Source organism: Eptatretus burgeri, chromosome 10 (genome assembly GCF_056783735.1).
Source record: "Eptatretus burgeri isolate ZD-2024b chromosome 10, Ebu_testis_v1, whole genome shotgun sequence".
Classification (NCBI taxonomy): Eukaryota; Metazoa; Chordata; class Myxini; order Myxiniformes; family Myxinidae; genus Eptatretus; species Eptatretus burgeri.
The window spans coordinates 17,053,800-17,073,799 of NC_140970.1; the positions used below are offsets into that span (position 1 = coordinate 17,053,800).

General features: G+C 45.1%; 1 protein-coding gene across 39 annotated transcripts in view; it reads left to right on the forward strand.

The window, feature by feature from the left end:
• Positions 1 to 20,000, forward strand: part of LOC147018003 (sorbin and SH3 domain-containing protein 1-like) — a 329,576-nt gene that overhangs the window by 65,463 nt on the left and 244,113 nt on the right. For 19 of the 39 annotated variants that reach the window (XM_085897161.1, XM_085897168.1, XM_085897183.1 and 16 more), the window contains exon 1: positions 9,497 to 9,737. The exons of 4 other annotated variants lie outside the window; for them this stretch is intronic. The gene's annotated coding sequence lies outside the window, so the exon portion shown is untranslated. Of the gene's footprint in view, positions 1 to 9,495; positions 9,738 to 20,000 lie in introns of those variants that run through there. 16 more of the 39 variants (XM_085897172.1, XM_085897171.1, XM_085897189.1 and 13 more) reach the window with 4 other exon arrangements.

Here is a 20,000-nt window from a genome sequence, read left to right on the forward strand (position 1 = left end):
CACCTCTTTCTCTCTGCTCCCACCCCATCTCCCTCTATTTGTCCCTGTTTCTAGACATATCTGGACGGTAGTTATCCCCGTACGTGTCTGGGTGCTGGTTATGTCCGGGTGGTGTTTGTTTCTGGGCCTGTCTGGATGGTATTTATCTTCGAGTGGTGTTTATTTCCAGACAAAAGTTTGTCTCCAGATGTGTCTGGGTGGTGTTTATGTCCAGATGAATCGTAATTAACGCTCCATCGCATGTCTGCCTTCCCTTCCCTTCCCCCACCTCTCCTCACAACCCCACCACTCCTTGTTCCCCTCCACCTCTCCACTCCCCTTCCCTCGCTCCCTCTTCTTTCTCTCCCCCTCTTACTATTCCCGTCAGCGAAGCAGCGGGTGGTATTTGCTAGTTACTGAATATAACATATAACATATTGTTACGGATTTGGAAACCTTGTGCACACAACAGCCAGGTCCTATAGATCAGTTATATCAGTAAGTATGTGTTTCTAGGAAGGGTCCCGTCCTATGTTTAATGGGTGATTAATTGTACGAGCGCTGTGAATTATTTTATAGTTAGGATTTTTTACACCACCAACAACAACGACAACAACACCCATCTTCGCTTCTTCACCACCACCACCAACAACAACCACAGCTACTACTACTACATCCACTACAACAACGCCACCCTCCCGCACTCGACCGGTCGCCATTACGCACGTGTTTTTGGCTGGGGACGTGGGCGGAGCTTTCGTCGTCTCAGGTCGAAGCTCCGCTCCGAGGAGGGGAGGAGAGCGTTTCCTCCAGCCAATGAGTGGAGGACGAGCACCACACGCGCGCCCCAGCCAATCGGGAGGCCGCCACGAGTCGCCTGACAACCCACCAGCCAATCCGGAGGCGAGTTGCGTCGGGGGGCGGGGGGGTGAAGAGAAGAGTGGGTGTGCGTGAGGAGGTTCGTTCTGTTTTCCCTTGAGCCTGTCCTGGAGAGGATTGCCTGCCTGCGAGTCTGTCAGGACAAGAATCGCTTGGCTGCCTCCTCTGCTGGCGCTCGCTCTCTCTCGTCACATGCCAGAGGAGCGTGCTGGAGCCCGACACTGCCCTCCATACCCGGTGCTTGCAGCGGCCTCGAGTTGCGGGTTCGAGTCACGCCGAGCCAGATCGTCAAGGGCCGCACGAGGCGGGAAGGTCCAAGCTAGCATTCTTACCTCCAGCTCACCTTCCCTCCGAGCTGGGGGTATCAATAAAGGCCGCAGCCATCATTTCTTTTGTGGGGTGTGTGTCTGTATGTGGACCCGTCTTTAAGTAGAATTGTGTCAGTGCTTTCTTTTGCTCATTGTACATTTGATACCTTTATTTATTCATGATAACTCTGCTCTGCGTTCCCCTCCCCGATTATTGTTATAAATAAATATCCCTTTTGTTGAATGTACCAGCTCGTTTCTGTGTTTCTTTCATTGGCTTGGCATGCTGTATATTGAGAGATAGTGAGGGTAAATTGTTCATTTGGTCCGGCGCGGCTCTTGTAACTCCGCTCGGTTATGCCGGATCCGAGTCGTGACCTGCGACTCGGATCGGACAGAGTCGGCCGAGGGTGTGGTTCCCCGGTAGTTAGACTGCGTGGGTATTTAGGTATATTGAAATTAGGCAATTAACCATACCCCACGCCGTCGGGGTATTGGCGACCACGGTCCTTTAAGTGACCCGTCGGCTCCGGAGTCATCCGGGGTGACTACCTATAAATTCCGGGTGTTCGGTGGAGCCGACACTACTGCTCCCCCTAGCGGTCGTGCTCGCCACCGATACCCGGCACCACAACAATATTGCCCAGTTTAGCTTTACATCATTGCATAATATTTGTCCTTACCCCCGGCCCCCACCACCTCCACTCTCAGCCCCCTCCCCCTTCACCCTCCTGCCAATACTTTGTCACATGTATTCGTTGGTACAGTCTTGTATTACTAATTGTTCTATAACCTCAAGCATGTGTTCCCACCCCTTCTCCCCATCCTTTTTCCTCCGCCTTCACCTCCCCCCCATCCTTTTTCCTCCGCATCCCATGACCTGCACAAAAACCCCTTCACCCTGCAGCATGTGCTGCATGGCTGTTTGATTGAATGTGCTAACCATTGAAAGTCGCAAATTTGAGTTTCCAGGACATGTCTTAGATTAGTGCTTCTGACTGCCCACCCCCTCGTTCGGGTTGATAAAGTGTGGTTTGGAATTATTTCATTAACTCTTGAGAAAGGTCAGTGGAGGTACATTATATTGTGTGCTGCTGACAAAAACGTTGAGTCATACATTGTTCAATGAAAGATTGGAGAACTCAAGATGAATTCATGATATATATGAGCAAAACAACCCATCGCTTCGCTGACGGGAACATTAAGGGGAATGGGGGGGGAGGGGGTGGAGAAAGAGGGAGAGGGGTGAAGAGAGGAGGGAGGGAGAGTGAGTGGTGGGGGAGTGAGGAAGGAGGGAGAGTGTGGAGGGGTGGGGGAAGGGAAGGCAGTGAGAGGTAGGGAAGGCAGATGTGTGGTGGAGCATTAATTACCATTCATACCGTCTTATCATAATGCTTCTGCAAAGAATAACAGTGAAGATGGAAACAAAATAATTTCGGAAATCCATTTTGTCCGAGTCATATGATAAACACCGCCCAGGACATGTACAGAGATAAACACAGTCTGGAGACAAACACCACCCGGGCACGTCTGGAGCCAAGCCATCCGGAGACAAGCACCACCCAGACATGTCCAGAGACAAACTCCCATTTGGATATGAACACTGTCTGGATGCATCCGGAGCCAAGCTGTCCAGAGGCAAATGCTGCCGAGACACGTCCAGAGGCAAACACCGCCCAGACGCGTCTGGAGGCAAGCACCGCCCGGACGCTTCCGGAGGTGAGCTCTGCTCAGACACGTTCGGTGCTGGCGAGCACCACCCAAAGGTGCTCAGAGACTAGCTCCGCCCAGAGACGTGTGTCACCCGGATGTGCCCAGAGATAAACACCGCCTGGAGAGAGAGAGAGAGAGAGACAGAGAGAGACAGAGAGAGACAGAGAGAGACAGAGAGAGACAGAGAGAGACAGAGAGAGACAGAGAGAGACAGAGAGAGACAGAGAGAGACAGAGAGAGACAGAGAGACACAGAGAGACACAGAGAGACACAGAGAGACACAGAGAGACAGAGAGAGAGAGAGAGAGAGATATATAGATAGGTTAGCAGAGAGAAAATGCTATGCTACACACACACACACACACACACACACACACACACACACACACACACACACACACACACACACACACACACACACACACACACACACACACACACACACACACACACACACACACACACACTAGTATTGCTTGGCTGATATCAGCAATTCTTCAGCAATCGGCAGATTGGAGTCGGTGTGTTTGTCAACTCCAGTACGTACTGTATACAACCCAGAAACCTTGAGTAGTTTTTGCCCTTGTTTTTGGGGGAATTTCAACAAACAAATTATACAAACAATGTTGCATTATAGACGTTTCAGGGAGATGTGCAAAAACAGTAATCTTTATAAACTGTTGCCAATCGTCATGTGACGGTGGAAAAAAAAAATTGCCTCTGCCATTTAGAAAACACGTGAATACGGCAAACAGGCTGGATATCGGGTGTTATCAAATATATTTTGCTTTGAAACTAACAGAGAAACCATATAACCTTTGTAAATCATGTACCTCTACCGTGGAGCAACTGCCGACTGTACATCCCAATCAGGACACGAACTGTACCGCTCTCGACTGTAGGGTGCTCGGCAAGTGGCTTAAGTACTCAAGAAAGCACTCCCATTAAACTGGTTGATGAAGAACGGCTGGCCAGGCTGTGGCTGCATACCATATAGGATCCCTTTAACATTAAACCCAGTCTTCACTACGCCCACAGCAGTTAAATAAATTAAATGAATTCATTCAAATAATGACTTTATACACAAAATAGTTGTTGTTTAACATATAACAACTCTGGAGACATTGCAAGGTTTAATCTCCTGTGAAATAAACATTGCAGATAATCCGCCACGTTATCTGCTCATCTGTGCATGTGTCACGTGGTACTTTGGTTCGTGGTCCAAACAAACATTATAACTTTCTTTTAAAACGTCCTTTTTCACCATATTTGCTTTGATTCCCTGTCGAGCACCTAGCGAAACCTCCAAAAATATTGACACAGATGTGGCAGACGCTATGGATGAGCAGTCCCTACAGGGGACAGGGCGTGAGGTCAAGTAGTGAAAGCATTAAGTCAGATAACTCAATGATGCTGGTTAATTTTGGCACATTCCTAAATCTTTTGTTCACTCAATATAATTCTCCAAACAGTAGAAAAGGATCATCTTAATGCTTTGGAAATTTCACATTTTCTTGTGTATATCGGGAGAAGAAGGGACCATAACCTTGCTTGCTTAAAGTAAATAGGTATGTAGGCTTTGCTATAAGACTCGTTATTTCTTTAAATTATCAGATTTCATTCCAGATTTCGACACTTATTTAGTCTGGATGATATCCGATCCTCTAAGCCAGAATCATATTTCGATAATATACTATAATTAGTCCATGAGAGTAGATCATGGAAAATTGCATCATATAATGCATAAAATCACTTCAAGCTCCTTATTTGAAAACTACCGCACTTACAAAAGTGATTTATATAGCGATTCGTAGCGATGATGAACAGGCATTCGATAATGTGAGTGAGGAAAGTGGGGAAAAATAAAAAAACTTTATCGTTCAGAAATCGTTGCGGTCTGTTCCAAGTCAAGGCATGTTTGAGCAGGTCAAAAAATATGGTGGTTTCAAACCACAGCAAGGTAACCCAGGATACGCCTTAAGACCCCAGAGAGCGAGGTGGGCAATGATGGTACCTGATAATGGATATATTTAAAGAAGGCCATTAAAATCTTCGAAAGGGGTGTTTTATTTAACCCAAATACCCAATTTTCAGTCATGCACTTCCTTGGAGTTTTCTTAGTATGCATGCAAAGTTTCAAGCTGCTAGGTTTCATCGTTTTGGAGTTATGGAGGACACACACCGACACAAACACTGACACATGCACACTGACATTTATTTGTATTGAATATATATATATATATATATATATATATATATATATATATATATATATATATATATATATATATATATATATATATATATATATTCTCAACTTCAAACAAAAAGCACACTGACTCTATAACACGATGCTGACGTCATGGACATAAATTTTACCAACACATCACCTCCGATCTAGGAGGTATCCGTTTGGTGCTCAAGCCTTTGCAGACTGAGATTAAAGCCTAAGGTCATGAATAGACGAAAGCAGAGATGTCGATCTCGATTTTGCCCTTGTTGTGGGCTCATCAGGACATGTTTTTTATCGATAGGTGACAGCACTGACTTGGGTTTCGCAATTGGACGTGTATTGTAATCTTCCTGTCAGTACTGTTAGCCATTGTACCGATCTGTTGTGTTTTGTAGCCGTACTGGAGTTTTGTTAAAATTATAAGTGTATAAGTGTTGCAATCGTATTCTGAAGATAATCGACAAACTTATGGAACAGAGAATCATCGTCAAGTTTTTGGTAAAGCTGAACGTGAGTGTCATGGACATTGTCAAGATCACGTGCGTTTGAGTAGGAAGACACAGCGTCAAGATCAACTGTGTATTAGTGGGCGAAGAGGTTTGTAGAAGGGAGAGTGGACGTGATTGAATGGTTTTTGACGTGCGGTCGGGACGCCCATTGATTGCCAAAAGGGTGAGAATGTTGATCTGATCTGACCAGCGTTTGAAACTCCAATGAAAGTAACTCACTTTGCATCAATAGAAGAGATCCAGAGAGCCGTGACCAATAAGCGAAATGGCCTCTCAGACAATCACTTCCAAGGGTGCTTTAAAGCATGGCAGCGACATTTGCAAGCATGTATAAACTCCCAGGGAGATTACTTTGAAGGTGACTACTAAACATAATTGGAACATTTCCAATTAAAAAAATTCCATTGCTTTAATCCTGGAACTTTATTGTCAGACTCGTAATCTGGTCCCAAGTGCGCATGCGCACAGAGGAGTAAGGTAATATTTTAGTCACTGGCAGTCAAACGAAATTGAAAATAATTCCAAACATAAACTTTCTGTTATTAGGTATATCATAAAGGACACAAACAACAGGCATGAATAACTAATTTAGCGTGTTAAATAATGTGGCCAAAAAGACGGTGCATCAACAGCGGTAAACTTCTAAAAAAAAATCTTTTCTGCAGCCTTTAAAACCTTTATTTTATTATCTCCTGTTGGACTTGGTCTGAAACGGGTGCTAATGGATTAAATGGTCTCGATTTTCGTGTCCTTGTGTGCGTGCATGCGTGTGTGCATCCCCAACCATATCTCAGACATATATGGACCGATTTTATTTGTACTTCACACAATGACAACACATGGTGGTATGCATATGCATATCATTTTGTTTCACGATGCGATCAAAGATGGCTGACTGACAGCAATTTTAGTTGCAAAAGTACCCCGTGTCAAACATGTCCTCAACCATTTCATGGACATGGATTTACCGATCTTGTACAAACTTTGCACACAGCTGAGGAATGATGGCTTACATAAGCAATTCATCTTTTTTGGAGATCAGATCCAAGATGGTTGACTGGCAGCCATTTTGTGACTTAAATGTGTCCCCAACCATTTTTCAGACATGCATCATCTGATTTTATTCAAACTTGGCACAAGCACAGTACATGATGGCATGCACGTGCCCCTAACTTTATTTTACAATGTGATCAAAGATTGCCGATTGGTAGACTAGTGGCTATTTTAGTTGTAAAAAACAACAACCCGGTATTGAACACGTCCTCAAACATTTCTCAGACGTGCATTTACCGATCTTGTTCAATCTTGGCACACAGATAAGGAATGATGGCTTACAAATGCACATCATTTTTTTTAATCCAAGATAAGATCCAAGATGGCCGACTGATGGCCATTTTAGTTGTAAAAAAAACCTGATGTTGAATACGTCCTTGACCATTTCTCCAATATGCATTTACCGATGTTGTTCAAATTTGGCACAGAGAAGGAATGATGCTTTACATATGTGTCTTTTTTTTTCGAGATCAGATCCAAGATGGCTGACTGACAGCAATTTTAGTTGCAAAAATACCCCGTGTCAAACATGTCCTCAACCATTTCATGGACATGGATTTACCGATCTTGTACAAACTTTGCACACAGCTGAGGAATGATGGCTTACATAAGCAATTCATCTTTTTTGGAGATCAGATCCAAGATGGTTGACTGGCAGCCATTTTGTGACTTAAATGTGTCCCCAACCATTTTTCAGACATGCATCATCTGATTTTATTCAAACTTGGCACAAGCACAGTACATGATGGCATGCACGTGCCCCTAACTTTATTTTACAATGTGATCAAAGATTGCCGATTGGTAGACTAGTGGCTATTTTAGTTGTAAAAAACAACAACCCGGTATTGAACACGTCCTCAAACATTTCTCAGACGTGCATTTACCGATCTTGTTCAATCTTGGCACACAGATAAGGAATGATGGCTTACAAATGCACATCATTTTTTTTTATCCAAGATCAGATCCAAGATGGCCGACTGGTGGCCATTTTAGTTGTAAAAAAAACCTGATGTTGAATACGTCCTTGACCATTTCTCCAATATGCATTTACCGATGTTGTTCAAATTTGGCACAGAGAAGGAATGATGCTTTACATATGTGTCTTTTTTTTCGAGATCAGATCCAAGATGGCTGACTGGTGGCTATTTTGTTTCTTAAATGTGTCCCCAGCCATTTCTTAGACGTGCATAGTCCGATTTTCTTCAAACTTGGCGCAAGTACAGTACATGATGGCTTACATGTGCACTTCATTTCATTTTGTGATCTATTCAAAGATGGCAGATTTGTGGAGTGGTGGCCATTTTAGTTTTACATAAAGATGGGCTTGCAGCTAGCCCTTGAACTCTGAACAGCAAAATTACTAAAACAATTGGGGGGGAGGGGGGTGGTATGGCATTTTTTTGTCTTTTTTACTTGTTTCAATTGAATTATGTACTTGAACATTGTAGAACACAAATCACCTCCTTTCTACTTCCAAAAATCTCCAGCTTTAACAGTACTTGGATCAAATATTATGTAATTTTACGTCATTTTGACTCATCAAATGTGTCACTCATGCTCTTGGCATTGGGCAATATCGAGATTCAGACCAATGGTGGCTCAAATGATTTCTAGATTGTGCTTGGTAACGCAAAGGATGAGTTTAAGAGACCCTTCCCATGTCCTTGTTCTGAAGACTGCATCGGGTTAGGTGTTCTTTGAACTCTCCACTTGAAAATCGTTTTGTTACGGCAAGTACTTGTGAACCACTGAAGGGATTTCAATCAAACCTGGTACAAATATGAACTGTAATAAAAAGATGAACTCATTCGACTTTTGGTTCAACAGGTCAAAGGTCAGGTGCCCTTTTAAAATTATTTTTTGCATCATAACTCATGTTGGAAGCAGCTGATATCCCTATTCTACTTGTATCTCTTTTCACTCTCATGTTCTCTCATGTGACCTTCAATTGAGATCAAACAAAAACAGAGAGTTGTCTTCTCTCATCAGCATATCCATCTGACACATTTATGTCAAATTCTATTTTCTCGTTTTCTTTATTCTTTTATGTTTGGTCAGCTCTTGTAAAAATGAAAACTATTTTTGATGACGCATGGGCAAGTGACAGCACCTTTGACAGCGCCTTTTGAAGATAATTAAGTGACAGCGCCTTTGTGGGCAGTCACTGTTTAGTTCTCGGATCAAGGTGTTTGGTAACAGCTTTACCTTTCATCCGACGAGTCTGATTTGGAAATGATACCCAGAGTTTGGTTTATCCTTCACTCAATCCTATATAGCATTGTGTTGCCTTTTTTATTACTTTATTACTTTTGGCATCTATTGGTGACTGATTGTGAGGATGAGGGTGCTCTCGATGATGATTGGGACATTTCTTATTTTGATAATGAAAATATTAAATATGTGTAACACAACCTTCCAAATTAGATGTCATTCCACTTTATTATCACTTTCTCATTGAAAGCTATGGTTTTCTTTCATCTTTTACTTAAAAAAAAAAACACCCAGACTAAAGAAGGTCATCCACACATTTCCTTTTCAGTGCTAGTTAACGGAAGAGAGGTTCGATAATTATTTAATAAGTAGATCACCCTTGATATCCAATCACCTGTCAGAGCCTCACCATTCCTTCATCTTCACATGTGGGTCAGAAACATCTCAGAAGCTGGCCCGCAATTAAAGAGCAGTCTCTGAACTCGCTTGAAGAATGGTCCTTTCGCCTGCCATGTAAAGTATTCACTGGAATGTGTTTCGCAAATGTGTATGCGATGATGTTACAAAACACCTTCACACCGTGCCAGCTGCCTCATTTAGCTACACAGTGGGAGGAGTGGGGTATTTAAACATGGGAGAAGCCACAGGCAACGTGGCACGATATCCAGAGGGTTACGGACGCATGTACACTTGTTGTGCACTCTGCAGCCGATTGGAAAGAAGCCTGTGATCGAGGCCTTTGTGAAGTGGGACAGTTGGAGCGTGTTTTTCATATTTCGGCCATGCTGATGCAAGCAGCCCATTGTGATTGGTGACGGTGAGAAAAGTTTGACAAGTGTGGGACACAGACAGGTGAGACTGTTCACCGGATTAGTTTGCTGCTTGTGCCAAAAATGCTGAGAACTATGTTAGCACAACGATTTTGATATTTGTTTTTCTTTGATTCAAAGATTGCTTCAGCCAGCTAAAACCCCAACTGTGTGACTGTCTACAAATTGAAAAGGCAACATCCCACGTAATGTCGGTGACACTGGTTTCCTTGAGACAAACATGGGTAAAGTTGAGCAGAGGAGTAAACGTGGGGACAAAAGACTTTTGTTCCTCTCCGGGCAGTGCAATAATTACACACTGTACACAATATAATAATTTGTCCACCTTTAAGGCTTTATAATAGCAGTTATAAGGAAAAAAACAGTGGGGAACAGAGACATGATATCTGTGGAAGGGAGAGGGATGGGGGGTGGGACACACAGGGTAAACAATATGGACACGACAGCCACTTTAAGGTTCTTACACGACAGGGACTTTCAGGAAGAAAAGCAGGGAATTTGAAAGAGGTGGGTTTGGGGTGGATTCATGGGGGTAGAAAAGATCGTGGTTTTGAATGGGGGAAGATAAGAGATGGTGGTGAACAGCTGTTTTGAAGAAGGGTTTGTTTTGAAGAGTGAGATTGAAGACAGAGTGGGAGTTTGTTCCAAAGGTGGGACAAAAGAGGAATGAAAGAGTGAAGGTGAGCAGTGATTCTTGATTTCGGTAGTTTTACCAGAAGGGGGTTGCTGGAATACCTAGAACACCCTGTGGAAATATGGGGTGTACATAGCGCTGACAGAGTGGGGTTGGGGGGGGGAGGTGAGGCTGCAGAGGAGACGGTAAAAGACAGAAAGACCACCGACCAGCCTGTGGTGAGAGAGTGAGAGACCCAAAGACTCAGCCTCATCGCGAGAGATATCAATGATCCTAAAGGCCTTGGTTTCCACAGCGTGAAGCCGAGAAAGGTGAGAGACAGGAACACCAGCCCAGAAGGGGAGAGAAGTACTCCGTCAGTCTGCGGACGAAAGCTTTGTATGTGGTCAGGAGCTCAGGTGGGCCGAGGAAGGATTTTGCACAATGGCTCAGCGACTGGCTTTTGAGGCCAGCTTGGAAATATGGCTTTCCCAGGAAAGATAATGGCAGATAGTGATACCCAGAAGCTTGAATGAAAGGACTTCTTCAAGAGTTAAATCGCATCTCTGACCTAAAACTTTTAAAAACCACAGTTTGCCATGGATGCTCGCTTTCCATCAACCATTCTTTTTTTCCAACTTCAGTGCCAACTCACCCCCCTCACCCCTCACTCTCACTCTCAAAGCAACCATCCCACTCTTCTCCCTCCAAGCCTCCCTCTCACCTCTCTCAAAAATCCCCCCCTCACCTTTCTCCCACCTTTCATCCCCCTCACTCTTCCTTCTCAAAGTTGCCCCCCCTCTCATCCACCAACCTGCCTCCCTCCACTGCCCTCTCACCTCCATCTCTTCACTCCACCTCCTCAAATCCTCAACTGCCTTCTTCCTTGTCTCTTGTCCCCCCTCTCCCCCAGCACCACAGAGCCTTTTCTCCTCATTCGGCCCCCTCCCCTCGCTGTTCTGCAATACCCCACACTCCTTCAGCAACCCTCCTTACCTGCCCCCCTCGTCCCTTGTCCTTCCCTCCCCCTCCCCCTCCACCTCCTGCACCCAAAGCCTCCTCCCCTTCCTCTTCATTAAAAGTGTGGACCTCAAATATCCGGGGCCTTCGCTCAAACCTTTCAGATCTTTCCATACAGGTTGCCACTGACAAACCAGACATTATCTGCCTAACAGAAACTTTCCTCTCCCAAGACGTGGCTGACTCCCAAGTATCTCTCCCTGGTTACTCCCTCTTACGGTATGACAGACCTGAGCCTCGTCCTGGTGGAGGTGTTGCTCTCTTCATCAAAGACTCTATTCCTCACTCTCCATGCACTGCTCTCACTCCCCCACACCCCCAGGAATACCTCTGGCTTCGGCTTCCCCTCCACTCCCACCTCATGTTTATATGTGTACTGTACCGTCCACCAAACAGTGATGACTCCATCTACACCTCACTATCCGAAAACATGGACCATCTTCTATCTTCTCATCCAAACTCTCTCTTCCTCTTATGTGGTGACTTCAATTGTCATCACGCCAGTTGGCTAGGTGTGGGTACCTCTCTCACCTGCCATGGCACCTCAGCAAAAGCTTTCTGCGACTCATTGGGACTGACTCAATCGGTCAACTTCCCGACCCGGATCTCAACCAATGGTACTCCATCTCTTCTGGATCTGATTTTGACAAATTTCCCTGACAATATCTGCTGCTCTTCCTTCGCTCCAATTTGTTCTTCTGACCACGTCCTTGTCAAAGTGGACATCTCTCTGGCTGTTATCAGAGAACCACCTCACCGCCGTCGAGTCTGGCATTTCACTCAAGCCGACTGGCAGGGTCTCCGAGCAGCCATCAAACTTACAGACTGGTCTCCTATCACTACTTTCTCAAACATCAACTCATCCTGGGAATTCTTTCAAAGAAACTTGCTCTCCCTCATGCACAGATTTATCCCCTCTCGTGTTCAGTTGTCTTACCCTTCCTCCCGCCCTTGGTTTACTGAAGCTTGTGGCGAGGCAGTTGTCCTGAAACAACTTGCCTTTGCCTCATGGAAAGCAAACCCAACTGAGGGCAATCTCAGTTCTTTCCACAAAGCTTGGAACAAGTGTGTATCTACCCTCAGGAGAGCCAGAAAACAACATCTTTCTCATCTCAAGTCTGAACTCTCAAACCTCTCTCCCTCCTCAAAATCCTGGTGGCGTTTAATCAAATCTGTTTCTGGTGTATGTTCCCCCTCCATCCCCTCCCTTACCTCAAATGGGCGCACTGTTGATTCCACACGTGATAAAGCTGAATGTCTAAACTCGGTGTTTGCAGCTAAATCTTGTGTCCTAAACCCATCACTATCTCTACCCACTTTACCCAGTCGCACCCAACTGTCCCTGGACTCTGTATCCTTTTCAAACCTCGAGTCAGATTCTGCAACCGGTCCAGACGGCATCAGCCCACGTGTCCTCAAAGCCTGCTCTTCTGCTTTTGCTCACCCTCTCTCTGTTCTATTCACCCTCTCATTTGCCCAAGGTCATCTGCCATCTGCTTGGAAATCTGCTAACATCACTGCCCTGCACAAAAAAGGTGCAAAAACAGATCCCTATAACTACAGACCAATCAGCCTTCTCCCAATCATCAGCAAGGTGATGGAATCCATCATCGCCTCAGATATGAAATCCTTCCTCTTCTCCAATGGCTTGATTTCCAATCATCAATTTGGTTTCAGACCAGGTCACTCTACCCTGGATATGCTGCTTCTGCTCTCCCATCAATGGATGGAGGTCCTCAATGCCAGACAGGAAATCCGAGCCGTATCCCTGGACATATCACGTGCTTTTGACACAGTCTGGCACCCTGCCCTACTCACCAAACTCTCTTCCCATGGTATTCAAGGCCATCTCCACTCATGGCTCGCAGACTTCCTCTCCTGTCGCAGTCAACGTGTGGCCCTAAATGGAGTTCTTTCATCCCCTCTTCCTGTGCAGGCTGGAGTTCCTCAAGGTAGCGTTCTGGGCCCTGTTCTTTTTCTGGTTTCATCAATGATCTCTCGGACTCTCTGGAAAATCCTCTATTTCTCTTTGCCGACGACTCCACCCTCTGCCGTACCATCTGTCATCCCTCAGACCGGCAAGCAGCAGCTTCTTCGCTCACTGCAGATCTGGATAAAATCACAAACTGGTCCAACACGTGGAACATGTCTTTCAATCCAGACAAATCTCACACTCTCACTATGTCTCTTCGAAAGGACCGTTTACAAAACCCCCCCATCCACTTTCTCAACAATCCTCTGGAAGAAGTCTTTTCTTTCAAGCTTCTAGGTCTCACTATCTGCCATGACCTTTCCTGGGAAAGTCACATTTCCAACCTCGCCTCAAAAGCCAGTCGCCGACTGGGAATCCTCCGTCGTGCTAAGTCCTTCCTCGGCCCTCTTGAGCTCCTGACCACTTTCAAAGCTTTTGTCCATAGCCTGATGGAGTACTGCTCTCCCCTCTGGGCTGGTGCTCCTGCCTCCCACCTTTCTCGGCTTCACGCTGTCGAAACCAGGGCATTTAAGATCATCGGCATCTCCCGCAATGAAGCTGAGTCTTTGGGCCTCACACTCAATCACCGCAGGTTGGTCGGTGGTCTTTCTGTCTTCTACCGACTCCTCTCCAGCCTTGCCCCCCCTCTCTCTCTGCGATTTGTCCCCACCACATTTCCACAGGGCGCTCAAGGTCCGCCAACAACCCCCTTCTGGTAAAACTACCAAAATCACGAATCACTGCTCATCTTCACTCTTTCATTCCTCTTTTTTCCCGCCTTTGGAATAAACTTCCTCACTCTATTCTTTCCCATTCTTCCCTCCAGGCTTTCAAAACAGCTGTTCACCACCACCTCTTATCTTCCCCCATCCAAATCCTCGATCTTTTCTACCCCCGATAATCCACCCAAGCCCACTTCCTTCATTTCTCCTACTTTCCTTCCTGAAAGTCCCTGAAATGTCCATCTTCTCTTCGCCATGTTCCCCGTCCCATCCCCATCCCTCTCCCTTCCACAGTTCACCTAATGTGTCTGTTCCCCACTGTTTTGTCCCTTCCACTCCCGCCCCTCTTGTCTCATGCCTCCTTGCTGTGAGTTGTGTGTTAGCTCTCATACAAGCCTCGACCAAGGTATACAAAAAAAAAATAAAAATAAAAAAAAAGAGTATTGTTGAGAAAGATGATGGGGATGTTTTCCAGACGGTCCTTTCAGAGAGACATGGCGAGAGTGTGAGATTTGTTTGGATTGAAAGACATGTTCATCATGTTGGACCAGCTTGTGATTATGTTCAGATCTGCAGAGAGTGAAGAGGCTGCAGATTGCCGATCTGAGGGATGACATGGTATGGCAGAGGGTGTAGTCATCGGTAAAGAGATAAAGAGGATGTTCCATTGAGTGAGAGAGAACATTGATGAAAATCAGACAGAAAAAGAACAGGGCCCAGAACACTACCTTAAAGAACTTCAGCCTGGACAGAAATGGAGGATGAGAGAACTCCATTAAGGGCCATACGTTGGCTGCGGCAGGAGAGGAAGTCTGCGAGTCATGAGTGGAGATGTCCTTGGATACCATTGGAAGAGAGTTTGGTGAGTAAGGCAGGGTGCCAGACTGTATCGGAAGCACATGATTTGTCTAGGGAGATGGCTCTGATCTCATGATTGGCGTTTGGGATCTCCATCCATTGTTGCGAGAGCAGAAGCAGCATATCCCAGGTTGAGTGACCTGGTCTGAATCCAAATGTATGATCAAAAATCAAGCCATTGGAGAAGAGGATGGATGTAATGTCTGAAATGATGGATTTCATAACCTTGCTGATGATTGGGAGAAGGCTGATTGGTCTGTAGTTGCAGGGATCTGTTTTTGCACCTTTCTTTTGCAGAGCAGTGATGTTAGCAGATTTCCAAGCAGATGGCAGATGACCTTGGGCAAATGAGAGGGTGAATAGAACAGAGAGAGGGTGAGCAAGAGCAGTAGAGTAGGTTTTTAGGACACGTGGGCTGAAGCCGTCTGGACCAGTTGCAGAATCAGAGTCGTGGTTTGTCAGCAAGCTCCCCACCTTTTCAGGAGAAAAGGACACAGAGTCAAGGAACAGCTGGGTGTGACTTGATAAGGTGGGTACAGAAAGTGATTGGTTTGGGAAACATGATTTAGAAGCAAATACGGAGTTTCGGCATTCAGCCTTTTCACGTGCAGTGTCAGCTGTGCGGCCATTTGCGGTAAGGGAGGGGATGGAGGGGAAACATACACCAGAAATAGACTTAACTAGTACGTCACCAGGATTTGGAGGCTGGGGACAGGTTTGAGAGCTCAGACTTGAGATTAGAAAGATGTTTTCTGGCTCTTCTGAGGGTAGACACAATATGTAAAGTTTGAACATTTCATTTTTTAAAGTTTTGTTCAAAACGGTTTTGATCAAAACAACAAAGAAATGGCAGGAAATCAAAGTTGTATCCATCTTTTTGAAACACCCTGTAATTCTCCAAACAGTAGAAAAAGATAAATTTAATGCTTTGGAAATTTCACATTTTCTTATGTATGTATGGAGGAGGCAACATTGCCTTGCTTGCTTCAGGTAAAGAGGTATATCAGCTTCATTATAAGCCTTGTTATTTCTTTAAATTATCAGATTTCACAACAGACTTTGACACTTGTTTTGACACATATCCGATCCGAAAAAGCGAATTAATATTTCGATGATGTACTTTCATTCGTACATGAGAGAAGACCATAGAAAATCGTCTCGCATCATGCATTAAATAGCTCCAAGCTCCTAATTTGAGAACTTAAAGTACTTACAAAAGCGATGTACACAACGATCCGTAGGTATGATGAACAAGCATTTGATAATATGAATGAGGAAAGTGAAAAATAAACTTTACCGATAAGAAATCTTTGTGGCCTGTTCCAAGTCAAGATGCGGTTGAGCAGGCCAAAAAACATGGCAGCTTCAGACCTCAGTGAGGGTACCAAGGAAACGCCTTCATACCCCAGACATTGAGGTGGCCGAGGATCGCCTGATGAAGGATATAATTAAATAAAGAGGAGGAAGAGGAGATTGGGACCATACTCTGTGCAGAGCGTTGGTGCTGCTTAAGCAGTCTCCTTAGCTATTGGGCGCAATCCTGGACGGGTCGCCACTCCGACACAGTATACCAGCAAGCTGACACTCATTTTGCCGACCTCGGAAGGATGACAGGCACAATCAACCACACCTAGTATTAATTCAACAGCTGAGCAGGATTTCAACTCAGGACCCAAGGATCCAAAGCCCGCCACCCTAACCATTAAGCACTTCCTCGGAGTTTTCTTAGTATGCATGGAAATTTTCAGGCTGCTAGGTTTTTTTATTGTGGAGTTATGGAGGAGACACACAAACACATAGACACACACACACACAGACACAGACACACACAGACACACACAGACACACACACACACACGCACAGACACACACACACACACACACACACACACACACACACACACACACACACACACACACACACACACACCTGGGTAACCCTTTGTTAAATGTAGCAGCAAAGTCAAACGCAGTGAACAGTTGAAATGTTTTTTATTACATGTAATGCAATGAAAATGAGGGACTGCAATGTGAACAGAGGATAAAGTTAATCTGACTTCGTTTCACTGAAGAACTTCCTGGTCAACAATATTGTGAGTTTAGTTTTCACGAGAATGTATAAAAAATCTTGTGGGGTTCCCACTCCGCTAGTTGCCACGCATGTGTGAATGGGGGCTCCTGGAGACTTCCGCTGACAATCTTGAGGCTTTGGCCTTTGGATTTGTTTATCGTCATATGGTAAAGCAGAGTTTGATCGGAAACGCCAGTCATTTTGCGGAAACGCCAGTCATAACGTGCTTTTGCGTGAGTCTATCTTATTTTAATGGAGCAAACGTTTCTGGTTATTTATGTATGTATGTATGTATATTGTATATTTATGATCATGTCTTCTTCTGGTTCCTCTTCAAATTTTATTTAACAAATTCCGCCATGTTTTATATAATGTATATATATACATATATATATATATATATATATATATATATATATCTATATATACTGTATATATAACCCAAGAAAGCATATTCGTGACTTACCTGTATTCATCAATGCTAATTTTTTTTGTTACTTTGACTTGATTAATTGAGATCGAGAAATGGGCAGAATAATTAAAAGATACCACGTAAAAACCCAGCCCGGAAGTCCAAGGAAAGCGGTGCATTGTGGGCATGTCTGCTCTGTATGGTTGGCAGTTCGAATTTCCATTCCAGTTTTTGATACATTTGTCTTGACCTTCCCTTCCTTCCATCTCTAACTAATAATTTAACATAAATATAAATATGTGCTCGGTTGCTTTTTATTTATACGTGTTGTGTTCTGACTTCTGATTTACAGTATATATTCAGTCGGAGCACAAAAATATATTTGGCCAACCTCCCCCACCATCCCACCAGCACCATCAACCCCATCCCTCAAACAATTCCTGATCTACCATCACCCCCACTAACCCACACCAACCATTCACCCCCTTCCCTCACTCCTGGAGGAAGCAGGCATGGTCTAAGATGCCTGTGCCTCTGCAGCAACATGCAGTGAATTGCACTAAGTACGCCGATTCATGCTCGTGTAGATTAATGAATGTGGCTGTAGGCAGTGGTTTCCTCAGAAATTTAAGTTGGGGGGGGGTTACCCCAGAAATTTAAGTTAAGGGTGTTTAAAGGGGGTGAGGGGTATGTGTGCACCCACCTCAAAGGTGTGTGTTGGGGAGGGGGGGTGTCTTCAGAAATCCCTGGATGTGAGGCCGGTGTCGATTACACCATTAGCATCGTGCATCGGCGATTCCGCTTCACGCGTTCTCCAGCACATCCGGGAAATAAATGCAGGGTTATTCAAAGCTGAATGATGTGAAAATATTGAATTTTTCTGATAATATATATGTATGTATGTATGTATGAATTCCCTCAGTGGACTGACTAAAAAGCCAGGCCTTTATTTTGTCGATTGAGGTATGCATGTGATATTTCTTGAGTGACAGTGATCCTTTGTGCTTTCATGCATGGACGTCGGTGATCTCTTGTGCTTCCATGCATGGATGTCCAATTTGGATTCAGTATCCCTTTGTTGAAGCCATGTTTCATCAGCAGTTACCAGATGAGTAATCAATTCGTGACATGATGTCAGGCGTTGCTGTTCTTTTGCGAGTGCTGACGATTTGGGGATCATCTTTTTTTATTTTTTATTTTTTTTTTTTTTTTGTATACCTTGGTCGAGGCTCGTATGAGAGCTAACACACAACTCACAGCAAGGAGGCATGAGACAAGAGGGGCGGGAGTGGAAGGGACAAAACATTGGGGAACAGACACAGGTGAACTGTGGAAGGGAGAGGGATGGGGATGGGACGGGGAACATGGCGAGGGGAAGATGGACATTAAAGGGACTTTCAGGAAGGAAAGCAGGAGAATTGAAGGAAGTGGGCTTGGGTGGATTATCGGGGGTAGAAAAGATCGAGGATTTGGATGGGGGAAGATAAGAGGTGGTGGTGAACAGCTGTTTTGAAAGCCTGGAGGGAAGAATGGGAAAGAATAGAGTGAGGAAGTTTATTCCAAAGGCGGGAAAAAAGAGGAATGAAAGAGTGAAGATGAGCAGTGATTCGTGATTTTGGTAGTTTTACCAGAAGGGGGTTGTTGGCAGACCTTGAGCGCCCTGTGGAAATGTGGTTGGGACAAATCGCAGAGAGAGCAGGGGGGGCAAGGCTGGAGAGGAGTCGGTAGAAGACAGAAAGACCACCGACCAACCTGCGGTGATTGAGTGAGAGGCCCAAAGACTCAGCTTCATTGCGGGAGATGCCAATGATCTTAAAAGCCCTGGTTTCGACAGTGTGAAGTCGAGAAAGGTGTGAGGCAGGAGCACCAGCCCAGAGGGGAGAGCAGTACTCCATCAGGCTACGGACAAAAGCTTTGTAAGTGGTCAGGAGCTCAAGAGGGCCGAGGAAGGACTTTGCACGACGGAGGATTCCCAGTCGGCGACTGGCTTTTGAGGCAAGGTTGGAAATGTGACTTTCCCAGGAAAGGTCATGGCAGATAGTGAGACCCAGAAGCTTGAAAGAAAAGACTTCTTCCAGAGGATTGTTGAGAAAGTGGATGGGGGGGTTTTGTAAACGGTCCTTTCAAAGAGACATAGTGAGAGTGTGAGATTTGTCTGGATTGAAAGACATGTTCCACGTGTTGGACCAGTTTGTGATTTTATCCAGATCTGCAGTGAGCGAAGAAGCTGCTGCTTGCCGGTCTGAGGGATGACAGATGGTACGGCAGAGGGTGGAGTCATCGGCAAAGAGAAATAGAGGATTTTCCAGAGAGTCCGAGAGATCATTGATGAAAACCAGAAAAAGAACAGGGCCCAGAACGCTACCTTGAGGAACTCCAGCCTGCACAGGAAGAGGGGATGAAAGAACTCCATTTAGGGCCACACGTTGACTGCGACAGGAGAGGAAGTCTGCGAGCCATGAGTGGAGATGGCCTTGAATACCATGGGAAGAGAGTTTGGTGAGTAGGGCAGGGTGCCAGACTGTGTCAAAAGCACGTGATATGTCCAGGGATACGGCTCGGATTTCCTGTCTGGCATTGAGGACCTCCATCCATTGATGGGAGAGCAGTAGCAGCA